The sequence below is a fragment of the Rhamphochromis longiceps genome, linkage group LG3, assembly GCF_057381845.1.
Source record: "Rhamphochromis longiceps isolate RC_006_pf linkage group LG3, R_longiceps_female_GT1.1, whole genome shotgun sequence".
NCBI classification, from domain to species: Eukaryota; Metazoa; Chordata; class Actinopteri; order Cichliformes; family Cichlidae; genus Rhamphochromis; species Rhamphochromis longiceps.
Genome location: NC_140559.1, coordinates 53532687 through 53541675, shown reverse-complemented (window position 1 = coordinate 53541675; position 8989 = coordinate 53532687). Strand labels below are relative to the sequence as shown.

The 8989-nt window shown below is 38.6% G+C and overlaps 1 long non-coding RNA gene across 1 annotated transcript; it reads right to left on the bottom strand.

Annotated features, from left to right (window-relative positions):
* Positions 1–7202: 7202 nt before the first annotated feature.
* LOC146675268 (uncharacterized) lies at positions 7203–8678 on the bottom strand. The gene is made up of 2 exons (XR_014910655.1): positions 8243–8678; positions 7203–8184 (listed from the first exon to the last, which is right to left on the bottom strand). It is a non-coding gene; the product is annotated as an uncharacterized LOC146675268 (long non-coding RNA).
* Between the last annotated feature and the right edge of the window lie 311 nt (positions 8679–8989).

Sequence of the window (8989 nt, the reverse complement as noted above, 5' to 3'; positions counted from 1 at the left end):
TGTCGCCAAGTGCTTGCTCAGAGGGGATTGTTGGGGTTTTTTCTTCATTTACTTGTTTAACTCCTTTCATTATTACTTCATTTTACCTTGTTTCTTCATTTACTTGTTTAACTCCTTTCATTATTACTTCATTTTACCTTGTTTCTTCATTTACTTGTTTAACTTCTTTCATTATTACTTCATTTTACCTTGTTTCTTCATTTACTTGTTTAACTCCTTTCATTATTACTTCATTTTACCTTGTTTCTTCATTTACTTGTTTAACTTCTTTCATTATTACTTCATTTTACCTTGTTTCTTCATTTACTTGTTTAACTTCTTTCATTATTACTTCATTTTACCTTGTTTCTTCATTTACTTGTTTAACTCCTTTCATTATTACTTCATTTTACCTTGTTTCTTCATTTACTTGTTTAACTTCTTTCATTATTACTTCATTTTACCTTGTTTCTTCATTTACTTGTTTAACTTCTTTCATTATTACTTCATTTTACCTTGTTTCTTCATTTACTTGTTTAACTTCTTTCATTATTACTTCATTTTACCTTGTTTCTTCATTTACTTGTTTAACTTCTTTCATTATTACTTCATTTTACCTTGTTTCTTCATTTACTTGTTTAACTTCTTTCATTATTACTTCATTTTACCTTGTTTCTTCATTTACTTGTTTAACTTCTTTCATTATTTCTTCATTTTACCTTTTTTCTTCATTTACTTGTTTAACTCCTTTCATTATTACTTCATTTTACCTTGTTTCTTCATTTACTTGTTTAACTCCTTTCATTATTACTTCATTTTACCTTGTTTCTTCATTTACTTGTTTAACTTCTTTCATTATTACTTCATTTTACCTTGTTTCTTCATTTACTTGTTTAACTTCTTTCATTATTACTTCATTTTACCTTGTTTCTTCATTTACTTGTTTAACTTCTTTCATTATTACTTCATTTTACCTTGTTTCTTCATTTACTTGTTTAACTTCTTTCATTATTACTTCATTTTACCTTGTTTCTTCTTTTACTTGTTTAACTTCTTTCATTATTACTTCATTTTACCTTGTTTCTTCATTTACTTGTTCAACTTCTTTCATTATTACTTCATTTTACCTTGTTTCTTCATTTACTTGTTTAACTTCTTTCATTATTACTTCATTTTACCTTGTTTCTTCTTTTACTTGTTTAACTTCTTTCATTATTACTTCATTTTACCTTGTTTCTTCTTTTACTTGTTTAACTTCTTTCATTATTACTTCATTTTACCTTGTTTCTTCATTTACTTGTTTAACTTCTTTCATTATTACTTCATTTTACCTTGTTTCTTCATTTACTTGTTTAACTTCTTTCATTATTACTTCATTTTACCTTGTTTCTTCTTTTACTTGTTAAACTTTTTCATTATTACTTCATTTTACCTTGTTTCTTCCTTTACTTGCTTGTTATTCTTATCTAAATAATAAACCAATTAAATTTATCCTTTGAGTATTTTTCATCTCATCTTTACAGAATCTTTCCAAAACATTTTCAAACATTCAGATCTGTCTTTTATTTTCTTCTTGAAACCTCATAAATGGTGAACTAAAAACCCGGATTACGGTTTGAAACATAGTTTCAGCTGAAACTGCCATAACATGCTGTGTGTGTGTGTGTGTGTGTGTGTGTGTGTGTGTGTGTGTGTGTGTGTGTGTGTGTGTGTGGAGAGAGAGAGAGCTCACAAAACTAGGTGGTGTTCTTCATTGTAATAGGAAAGGTAACATGGGTCCCCACCGTTTCTCAAAGACTTGTTTCTGTAGTCTGAGTATGTAATTTGTTCCATCAGACAGACATGGATCCATAGATTATATCTGGTTTTAACCATCTGATAGTTATGCATTTTAGGGCTGCAGTGAGTCATATATTTAGCAGGTAACTTTTGGCTTTGCAGTCAATATGTTCTGCAATCCTTCCCAACACTGCTACTGTAGGACTTAGTGGAATATTTACCTTGGAAAATGTCTTTGAGAGCATCAAATATCTGCCTCCAGAATACACAGAGTTTAGGGCAGAGCCACAATATATGAGTGTGGTTGGCAGAGTGTGTCCCACAGTTCCTCCAGCATGAACTCAGATGTGTTGGACCCATCTTAGCAGTTATTTCTGGTGTTCTGTAGAATCTGGCACATTAATGCCCCCTTTATTTTGGGCACTAAGGGTTTTGAGTCTAATTCTAGGCCGCTGTTTAGCCTACATGAAGTTAGAAATTCTTCAATACAGCTTGGACTCTCCACCATTTGACCCTTAGAACTGAAGAAGCTTCTCGGATGAGAGGTGAAACGTCTTCAAGTAACTCAAAGAAGTCCAGACGCTTTTCTTTCCAAGCTCCTTAGACTATGATGACCTGGATGACTGAGAACCTTCACAGACTTCTCCACACTTTAAATGCGCTCTAATGATGGGAACGTGTGGTAACATTTAGTCTTAACTGAAATAACATATTGCATCTATAAATGGGATTAAAATGTTTACCAAAGACTAACGTTTTTCATTCAGAACAAACAGCAGATTTCAGGTTAGGGCTGCACAACTAGTCTGTCCAATATTAAAATGACAGTTGTTTGTTACAATTATTCACAGATTGTTGTGGCAAAATGTGTTTTGATTGCACTGTCATGTCAGAATACTGCTTTCACCTTTACTTTGTGCTACACTCATGTTAATTAATCTTCATAAATTAATGTTTGCAAACACAAAGTATAAAGTTTTCCACTCTGCTATTTGTACCTGCACAATAGATGTGAATAAAACTCAGACCTATACGAGCTCCTTCTCTGTTTCCCTGCAACATTTTGTATAGATCTAACTTTTTGCCACATAAATAACCTTCTGATGTGTTTACAGTAAATGTATTTGATAGTAGCTTATTTTGTAACTTTTAGTGGGCCTATGCAATGTTCCCTCTAAGCTGCGCACGTGCGCAATTGCGCACTGCTGGCACAGTCTCTGCGCACAGAAATTCTGCTTTGTGCACAAAAAAAGATCTAACCTGAATTGAAATTAAAATTAATACTTTAACAATTCTGTTTTGCAGTGTTGGTCAGTAAGTGACTGGTTGCTCCCATATGGGAACGATGCCACCTTATCCCATAGTCCAGCCAATAATGCGTATATGCACAGCTAATCAACGTGGTTGACAGGCTATGACAGCGTCCTTATGTGACGCTTTTTTGTTTTTACATTTTCATGGTAAATGGGCTAAAGCAGTTAATTAAAAGTAGTCTAACATAGATGTAAATGCTGTAATTTGATTCTTTTAATAAACCATGAAACTTGGATGGATTCGATGCCGGCGTGACCACAGTGCACACGTCTGATGTCGCTCAGTGGTCCAAGGGATCGCTCAGGGAGTTTGTGTGTTCGCTCAGACACGTGAAAAATTAGAGGGAACATTGGGCCTATGACATTCAGTACCCAGTTATTAAAATGTTAAGTGTAAATCATCCCCAGCCCACAATAGCAGCTGAATTTACTACGATTTCAGATCTTTTTACACGTCAATAAGAAACCACCGATGTGTAAAACAGGCTGACAACACAATGACGTAAACCACACTGCTGCAACTGTGCAGCTCTCAGGTTTTATCTATTGTTTCTCTGTGTGGCCAGCAGGGGGAGGTGTTTTGCTGGTTTTTTAAAATATTAATGAAAACATTTTTCATGAAAGTTGCAAATTTGTTATCTGTTTTTATGACATTTTTCACAACAACATCAACATTAGAAAATGAAATACATTTATAGTAGGTGATCATTAATCAGTATTATTGGCACTATTAAAGGGCCCCAAAAATCAAACTTTGCTTAGGGCACCACGGAGGGCCAACCCTTTTTACACTTCAACGATTGTACACAAAATACAATCATCCATCCTTCTATCTATTTATTTTCTTCCGCTTATATAATTCAGCATCACAGGGAAGCTGGATCCCAGTTGTTTTTCACAGAGGGCCAAGCAGTGGAGGGAGCTGCCGACCTCCCAGCAATACATGTAAAAGCTTTATTTTATACTTACTCTGGTCATCTTTATCTATCATAAAAATTTGCTTCACGATCTGAAACACGTAAGTGTGGCAAATATGCAAACAGCTAAGAAATCAGGATGGGCTAAATCGTTTCTTACTGCACTTCTGTTAGGCGACTGAATAAAAACACAAAGTCAGCAGTCTGGCTATGAATGTCTTTAATGTTTCCCAGATCAGAATCACAGCATACAGTGTATAATAACTTCTAAAGTAAACAGAAATATCATCACCTCATTTATTTATATAATTTTACTTTACTTTTTTTAATAATCATCTTTTTTTTATTCCATTATTTAACATTTTTCTTCATCTCAAGTCTCGAGTTTCTGAGTTCAACAAAGAAAGTAGAAACAAGACAACAGGTGCAGATTTGCAATGGACACCAAGCTGAGGGTTTCTCTGTGGGTGTCACTGTCTCTGTGCACGTTTGACACTGTGGACGTGACACAGGATCATCCAATCATGAAGTTTTGCTTTGCTGACAGTTTCTAAGTGTTGGAATAAAATAAATCCAGCAGTTATACCACAGAAAGGACAAAGTGTGGCTCTAACAGCTGTTGAACACACACAGACTGTGATGTTCTCCACACGTCACCCATCGCTCTGCACTTTTCCAGCATCCAACTGTTTTTCTGCTACATAACATCACTGCAGGAGAAAAACAACGGACAGACAGACAGACAGCACAGTGTGACACGAGCAGGTCAGACCACCTGTGTGATCTCATGAGTCTGTGAGGATATGAGGCATCTTATGGTATCAAAGCCCTGGAGTCTGTCAAACATGGCTACATGTAAACACTGCTACATGTTAGGTGAGCTAATATTTAACTGACTGCACTTTTTTCTGTCTCAGTTTAGGTCATTTATGTCCTTACTGCGAATCACTGAAAGGCAAAGCTGGCTTTTATCGCTCTGATGTTACGCACATCATGCAGCACAGATTCATCTCTGATCACAAGACTCATATTTCAAAATAAAAGCGAGCTAAGGCTTGAAAAGAGGACGACGATTTTATGACAATCGCAGAGAAAAGAGCAACGAAAGGATTTAAAACTTGATGAAAATGTTTTTTCTCACTGAAAACTAGCAAATCCTAATAAACAGCATGACTGGCCCTCTGCTGTGAGGGGGCTTCAGTGGAGATGACTTCTGCTACAGCGACCTTCCTGCTACAGGATGGTCACATGATAACGATCAACGTTATGACAAAAATAAAATAAATGTTGAAAAAACAAAGACAAAACTGATCGGTGGTAAGGATGAACTCATTTGAAACCTCTAGCTAACGGCCATTTTTTTCTTCTCATTACAAACTGCACCTGTTGTCTTTTGTCATCACAAAATAAGCATATCATTCATTCACTCCAAAAAACAAACAAACAAAACATAAAATAAGATAAGATAAGATAGAACTTTATTAATCCCTCGGGTGGGTTCCTCTGGGAAATTCGGTTTCCAAAAAAGCACAGCACCGACAGAAGTTACAGTTACAGAATGTTATATATATATATATATATATATATATATATATATATATATATATATATATATATATATATATATATATATATATATATATATATATATATATATATATATATATATATGTATATATGTACACACACACACACATAAATACAGAGACAAATATAAATAAAATATACGAAGGGGATAAATAGAATAAATAGGAATAAAAATAAAAATACAAGTGAATTGCACATTTCAAGTATTGAGGTCTATTGCACCATTGACTATTTACAAAAGTATTGCACAAAGGTATTGTACAGTGAGGTGAAGAGGCACTACAGCTTAGTTGTTCCCCCCTCCTTTATCCTCCTTTGTCCTCCTGTTTCCCCTCCCTCTCCCCTCCAGAGAGGAGTTAAACAGTTTGATGGCGTGTGGGACAAAGGAGTTTTTAAGTCTGTTAGTTCTTGTCTTGGGGAGAAGCAACCTGTCACTGAACAGACTCTTCTGATTGTTTATGGCCGTGTGCAGAGGATGCCCAGCATTGTTCATAATGTCCATCAGTTTCTTTAGTGTCCTTTTCTCTGCCACTGTCACCAGAGTGTCCAGCTTCATGCCGACCACAGAGCCCGCCTTCCTGATCAGTTTCTCCAGCCTGGATGAGTCCTTCTTTGCTGTGCTGCTCCCCCAGCACACCACAGCATAGAAAAGTACTCCAGCAACCACCGACTGGTAAAACATCCTCAGGAGCTTCCTGCAGATGTTAAAAGACCTCAGCCTCCTGAGGAAGTACAGTCGGCTTTGGGCTTTTTTATACAGGTGCTCTGTGTTGCATGACCAGTCCAGTTTATTGTCCACCCACAGCCCGAGGTACTTGTACTTATTGACCACCTCCACCTCCTCCCCCTCTATCTGAACCGGCAGTGGACCTTCTCTGGACCTCCCGAAGTCCACAACCAGTTCCTTAGTCTTTGAGGTGTTGAGTTGCAGGTGGTTTGTGTGACTCCATGCGACAAAGTTCCTCACCAGACTTCTGTACTCCTCTTCCTGATCATCCCAGATACACCCCATGATGGCTGTGTCATCTGCAAACTTCTGAATATGGCATAATTCAGAGTTGTAGAGAAGTCAGAGGTGTACAGGGTGAAGAGAAGAGGGGAAAGCACAGTTCCCTGTGGTGCTCCTGTGCTGCTGACCACTGTGTCAGACGTGATGTCCTTCAGCCTGGCGTACTGTGGTCTGTCGGTGAGGTAGTCGGAGATCCAAGCCACCAGGCAGGGGTCCACCTCCATCCTGTTCAGTTTTTCCTGAAGCATACAGGGCCGGATGTATAAATAAACAAGAAACTTAATATTTACAAATGTTTTGTCTGTTTTTTTTTCTTACACTTAAAAATGTACAGTTCTGATCTTCCAGATGTTTCGTCTCCATCCGTCTCCCAGATTGGTATTTTCTTCTCTGTCCAGTGACCTCAGAGTGAGCGCTGAATGTGCCACAATGGCGCCCTCTAGTGTTAGCTTATAAAACAGACAAGGAGAAAGAACAGAGCCGAATGAAAGGACTCGTTTGTGTTCTCTCCTCTGCTGTAGCTGTGTGGTGCTGAGGTTAACTACACAACCCCTCGCCGCCTCCTTATGCACAGGAGTGAGTACAAAAGGGTTCGTACGGACGCATCAGCCGGCCGTCCTTCTGCTCGACACTGTTAGCTGAAAGATGATCGGATCATCCTCTGTCCTGTATTTAAGGCTGAGAGTCTTTGTCCAGTCTCTTTTCCACAGCTACTGTCCACAGCACTGATCCACCTGCAGCACAGCCCCAGTCAGTTGTTTTATGATTTACATTGTGCACGTTTCCCTTCCAGTGAGCTTACAAAACCTCTGACAGGAGAAGTCAGGCATGTGTTTCCCCCACCTCCCCTTTTAGGCAGTAATAAAATAGAAAACAAACAATCAAACAGGCTAAAGCTAGAGCACAAGCAAAGACAGCACCGGTGACTAAGTTCTCCCATACTGGACGTACGCTACCACGTGGGCTCAAACAGCAGCACATCAGCTCAGTTTACATACTGTTGACATCTTCATCAGAGGATCAGCAGGGAGCGCTGCTGAGCTGCAGTCGTCTCCACCAGAGTGACGGAGCAGGAATCACAAACAGCACAAACCCACCGTGTTGTTTCTACCCTGTTCAGGAGATCTGAGCCCCCATCCCTTTTTGTCATGTTGCAGCTCTGCACTGCAGGCCCTGAACGCCTCCCGGTTACCCTCAGTGTGCTTAGAGTTTAATTTACAACCGACGAGCTCACAGATCATCTGCAGGCAGGTGAACGAACCCTTAATGTGAGGATAATAGCAGAGCTGACCTGAGGTCAGAAATAGTCAGGAACGGTGTCGACACAGTGAAGTCAGGTGTTTGGGAATTTGTCTGATTATCAGATTGGGGGGGTCGGTGTTAAATAACAAAGGTGGTGTAGGATGGAGAGAGGAGGAGGGAGGGAGCAGTGATGATATGGAGGAAGGTGATTGGTTAAGCAGCAGGAAGGAGCTCATGCTGGAGTCTGAGTTTTTACTGTTGGCCTTTTTCTGCTTTTTGTTTATTGTTGTCTGACGCGGGCCCGTCTACGCTTGAGTGATGCAGATGTGATATCACACTCACACAGCGACTGCCGCTCCTACACACACACACACACACACACACACACACACACACACACACACACACACACACACACACACACACACACACACACACACACACGTGCCATACACAAGGGGGTCAGACAGGAGCAGCATCAGTCTCTGCTCTGTTTTGTTAATAACGTAGAAAAATAATTTTGTACAGTCAAGCTACATCGACGGACGCTTTACCTCACGTACCCTAAAATGAAAAAGTAGTGACAGTAAGATGAAGGCTGCACATGACACCATGACTGAGTTCACAGCTGTTGCTTTGATTCTAACGTTTAAGACTTTTGGCATCGACTCCGTTTTAATAAATGAGTGCTGGGAGGCGTCGTTTGACTTCAGGAGCTCCTGCGATGCTCTTACTCTGCGGGAGAAAACCAAAAACCAAAAGTAGCAAACATGGAGCGATATGACTCGTTTAGTCTTGGGAAACGTGCATCGACAGGTACAGTGTCCTTTTCCCCGCGTCTTTAAAAATAATTCATGCATAGATCCCCCACTGAGAAAACCCTTTTATATACTTTCTCCTTTGTACACATTTTATATAGAACTATATATAATATCATTTCTCTATATCTATATTTTCAGAAAAATTCTTTCCACACAATAAAAAACAACAATTAAACAAATGCTTCAAACAAAACAACAAAAGAAGAGAAGATGAAAGAAAGAAAAACACGACTGAGGCCAGTTTGGCACTTTGTCAAGAGAACATGACAGAACTCTGTTAGTTGACGGTAAATAGCGATACTTTATTTTTCTTTCGTTTTTCTTCTCGATTTTTTTTTTTAC